At 40.1% G+C, this 5,262-nt stretch overlaps 1 long non-coding RNA gene across 1 annotated transcript; it reads left to right on the forward strand.

The window, feature by feature from the left end:
• The first annotated feature begins 2,679 nt into the window (after positions 1-2,679).
• On the forward strand, positions 2,680-4,547 carry LOC118497398. Its single transcript, XR_004899921.1, has 2 exons — positions 2,680-2,873; positions 4,334-4,547. It is a non-coding gene; the product is annotated as an uncharacterized LOC118497398 (long non-coding RNA).
• Positions 4,548-5,262: the final 715 nt, after the last annotated feature.

The raw sequence follows: 5,262 nt of genomic DNA on the forward strand, positions 1-5,262 counted from the left end.
CATTGTCTCTTATAGGCATGACCCCTGTGGGATATCAAGGCAAGGCAGACTAAAAACAAAGATAATGGTAGCTTGAAGAATTCTAGAAAAGTTTATTGGCTTCCTAGGTGCTCTCCATGATATGGAAATTGATAATATACTGGGGCCAAGATTGGCTCAGATTTTACACAGGACTTTACAAAAATAAAAATCTCAAGAAATTCTGAAGTCTGTTTTTCTCAATTTAACCCCATCTTTGGCATGAGAGTTCACAAGAGTTCAATTGCTCCACACTCATGGACTGAGTGGGGATGGGAGGTCCTTGCTGGAAGGAGCTTTCACTCTGAGATATCTTCTCTGTGGACAAATAGACTAGATCTTTTCTTGCCTCATGTTGAACTTTGGCACTTTTCTTACAAAAAGTCCAGTTAAATACTAGTGGCATTCTTCATAAAGATATTCTGAATAAATTAAAGGGGAAGAAAATGTTCAAAAAGAGCAGTATGTAGATATAGGACATTCAAAACTCACTGGCTTAAGAAATTTTTAGCATTTGATGGAGAAGGTGTAACGTAAGAAAAGGTCTGCACACCAGAATTTACTATGAGACAATCTAGCCTTTGCCCTATTTTCCCCTTCACTTTACAATCTTATTTCTTGAAGGAGGAGTTGTGGTCTCCACTTCCACACCCCTCACTCATTGAACAAAAGTCTTGTTTCTGTTCTTATTAAACCACTGAAATTTGTCACTGAAGACTTCCACAAAGCCAATAACTCACCTGATGGTTGTACTGCTTTTGGCAGCAAACACTATTCCAATCTAGAAAACTCTTTCTTGGATTTGAGAACATTATTAATTTTTATCTTATTGCTTATACTTCTCTTTTTCAATTCTCTTCTGTTTTTTCTCTATCATCTTAGAAATTGGTATCCTCCAAGGAGCTCTTCTCTTCTCACCTTGGAGACCTTGGTGTAGATCTTAGCAACTATATAATAACATATGTGACCTCAGACAACTGATAAAACTTCTTTCAGCCTCCATGTATTCAACTACAAAGTAGAGATAATCACAGAACCAACTTCAGTGGTCCATTCTGAGAATCAAATAAGGCAAAGCCTGTGTAATGCTGAGGGAATTAGCACAGAGCAAGCAGGGAAGAAGTGTGATATTGTCTCATGTCCATGTCTTCACAAAGCAATTCCTTATTCATAAACTGTACTCACTGCCCTGCTTAGCTTGCAGAAATTCTACTCACCCTTCTGTGCCTCTTCAGCCACAATTCTTTAGAGAGGTAAAACTTATTTCTTCCCACCCAACCTCCATGAGAGAGTGAAGTGCCCACTACCCACATCTCCAATTACACTTTAGCATTATCTCCAGTGACATGATTGTTTTGTTGCTTATAAGCTGTTTTACTTTATCTTACTTGTTGGTCTTCCTTTGTAGACTGTGAAATTTTTAAGGCCAGAAATTTTGTCTTGTTCTATCTTGTTCCCAGCCCAGAGGGACTTAGAATCCAAAGTCTATTAACTATTGTATTAGTTATTTATTCCTGCATAACAAATTACTCCCAAACTTTGCAGCTTGTATTAGTCTGTTGGGGGTTATCATAACAAATTGCCACAGACTGGGTGCTTGAACAACAGAATTTATTATCTCACAGTTTTGAAGACTAGAAGTTCAAGATTAAGGCATTGGCAGGTTTACTTTTTCTGAGGCCTCTCTCCTTGGTGTGCCACCTTCTCACTGTGTTCTTATGTGGTATTTCTCCATGTGCACATTCTGTGTGACTCTTCTGGCAAGCACACTGGTCCTATAAGATTAGAGTTCCACCCTTATTACCTCATTTCTACCTTAATTATCTCGTTAAAGTACCCATCTCCAAATATAGTCACATTAGGCCTCAGGGCTTCAATATATGAATTATGGGGGAGCACAATTCAGTCCCTAACACAACTTAAACAGCATTTATTACTTAAGATTCCCATCAATCAGGAACCTGGGCAGGCCTTAGTTAGATCATCTGTCTCAGGTTCTCTCCAAGGCTGCAATCAGGATGTCATGCAGATCTGTAGTAATAAACTCTACTGTGAAGGTTCTCTTTTAGGCTTACTCACATGGTAAGATGGAAAATTCATTTTCCAGGTTGTGGGATTAAGGGCCTTAGTTCCTCACTTCCAGTTGGCCACAGGCTGCCCTTGCCCCTTGTCCTGTGGGTCTTTCTAACCATCAGAGCAAACACTTGAGAAGAGAAAAAAAGAGAAAGAGACAGTGGAGAGAAAGGCAGCAATAGAGTTATACCCTTTCCCTGACCTCAGAATTGGTAAGCAGAACACCTGCTGTACACACTGTTCATTAGATTTGACTAAGTGCAGCCACATTCTGGGAAAGGAAGGGATGACAGAGGCATGAATTCAGGGGGCAAGCATCTCTGGGACTAATAATGAAAATGTTGCCTACACAGCTGTCTGCCAGTTCAGGCCTGGGGACAGGGTTACACATGCACACAGAAGGCAACACTAGTAGTGTTGGAAGAACTAATCATAATGATGATGGCAATAATAATAGCACAATAGTTCCATTTGTGTCATAGTTGAAAGTGCACAAAGTACTTTTTAAAAAATTATTTCGAAGAAATTGCACTTTTGGCAGAACACATTGCCTCAGTCTCAAGAGCCCTGAGTGAAACTGAAAATCATGATAAGGTTTCTACACACAGCACACACACCTGCCATCTGGCTGAAAGAGCACTAGTTCCATTTCTCATGTCATTTTGTGTGTGGACAGGCTGCACGTAGCAGGCTCTGAGGCAGCTATTATGGAGAAGCTGCTTAGGGGGACCAGGATATTCAATGCCACTGACCTGCAAAGGATCAGAGGTCATTTGCTCCAGGTAAGATTAAAAGGGACAGTCATGTTTGCTTCATGAATCTTTATATCATTAGTACACTCTGAATCCAAGATTGATTGTATATTTTGTGGTCAAGTATGATAGGTAGTTATTTTGAATTATTAAATATTTAATATCTGCCAAGGTTCTTTTTGCAGGCAAACTAATTATGTACAAAACCTTTTATTGCCAACAACTATATGCTGATAAAACTAGTTAGCATGACAATGAATGCCCCCCCCCCCCGAAAGTAGGGTTATGAGAGATCAGGATAAATATTCCATTTTAATGCTGTTTTTAAGCTCTTTCTGATTACACAGAAAGCTTTACCCAGGAGCCTTAGAAGCCCCTACACAATAAACAAGTGACACAGAACATGTCATTAGGGCAAAGCATAAGTTGGCAGAGCAGTTTTTATTGGTACCTGTAATAGGTAAAATTGTCATCCCCAAAAAAGACGTGTTGAAGTCCTAACTCACCAAACCTCAGAAAGAGATTATATATGTAGATAGTCTTTATGTAAAAAACAAGATGAAGGCATTAGGATGGGCCCTACCCAAAATGACAAGTATCTTTATAAAAGGGGGAAATTTGGTTCCAGAGGCATACCCAGGGAGATCACCCTTTGACAATGGAGGTGGAGATGAGAGGGATGAATGTATAAACCAAGGAATGCTAAAGATCACCAGTAAAACCACCAGAAGCCAGTAGGAAGAGATTCTCCCTCTCAGACTCAAAAGGAACCAACCCTGTGACACCTTGATCTCTGACTTCTGGCCATCAATCTTGAACTGGGAGGCAATCAATTGCTGTTGTTTAAGCTACTTAGTCTGTGAGACTTTGTTATAACAGCCCCAATAAACTAACATGGTGCTTCTACTTATTAGCCAGTAACCAAAGCTTTGGAATTTTGGGACAATCTCTTTAATGCTCTGACTGGTCCTTACCCTGTTCAAACCTTATAGACCCATTCTTTAGAACCCTGGTGTGGACCTCCTGCTCATTATGCAGTTTCATTGCCAGAACTGAGAGGGATAAATCTCTCAGGAGTTGGTCTTCAATGGGCCTTTTTCATGACCTGCTAACTTGTGTAATCATACATAGCTTTAGCATCTTAAACTCTGTACATATTAAATAACATTTAATGTTAAGAGAACCCCAGATGAAGAGATATATAACTATAGTAGGGTCTTCCTGGCCATACCCCCAGTGACATAAAGATGAATTGAAAAAAGAAAACCTTATGCAGATATTTGTGTCTATAACACACAAACAGGACTAAATAAGAAAAAGATAACATACAAAGAAATGTGTTCACTTATTCAATCACTGGAGAAACATATTTTCAGCACATATTTTTGGCCAGATAACATGCTAGGTATTGAGGGTAGGGAAGGAATTGACAAATTATAGGTGGAATCCTTCTGATTCTGGTTTTGTCTCCTTGATCATTTAATTTCTAGATGGCTTCTAATGCAAAGCAGCTCCCTTGGGCCACCAAAATGACGTTGTGATTCCCTCTGGCCCTGGCTCTTCTGACCCAGGGGTTGCTGCATCAGCTGAAGGAAGTGGAGCCCTGATGTAATGCTTTGGATATTCCAGCCAAACAAGCACTGGTCCTACTGAAAAATGAGCTTGTCTCATTATCCACCTTGATTAAATTTATCAGATAATGTCTCAGTTCTCTATTCCTTCCATCTACACTAAACTGTTAACATTCCTCTTTAAATGAACTTTAGCATATGTTAAGTTTCTGTCATGACAGAAAAGCCCCCATGGGATGTCTGTGTGTGTGTGTGTGTGTGTGTGTGTGTGTGCACGTGCCTGTGTGTCCTTGTATATTTATTTGCCCTGCATGCAAAACCTCTATAGATGATGCTTTAGGGCAAGAGGCAGGCTAATTTTTTAAAGATCACTGAAATAATAAGTCACCAGAATGCTAATTTATAGTAAATAAGTATCCCCCACCTGTGACATACCCAAGTGGCATAGGCTGGCAAAGAAAAGATAACACACCACAAAAATATGTTGTTTCTTTCTTGTTCTGATTCCTCTGATTTTGAATAGCCGGGACCCAGTATCTTATGCTTTTTGTCTTCATCCAAGCAGCAAGAGATGTAAAAAGAGTAGAGAATGCTAGAAACTGTCAGTGGGAGCAGAGAGAGTGACAAAAATAGAAAAATCCATTCAAAGCATGTGGGTCACCAGTCTCAGAATTCCGAAATTGGAGTTGGCTGAGGGGAGGGATTCACGCAAAGCTGATGGCCTTCTCCCCACAATGCATGGGGGAGGCAGAGCTACCTCTGTTGGTTCCAGCTTTGCAGTCCTTCTGATGAGCTCCCATTTGTTATTTCTGCAGCTTGTTGATTTTGGACCCTCATGCAGGGGATCT

This window comes from Phyllostomus discolor, chromosome 11 (genome assembly GCF_004126475.2).
Source record: "Phyllostomus discolor isolate MPI-MPIP mPhyDis1 chromosome 11, mPhyDis1.pri.v3, whole genome shotgun sequence".
Lineage (NCBI taxonomy): Eukaryota > Metazoa > Chordata > Mammalia > Chiroptera > Phyllostomidae > Phyllostomus > Phyllostomus discolor.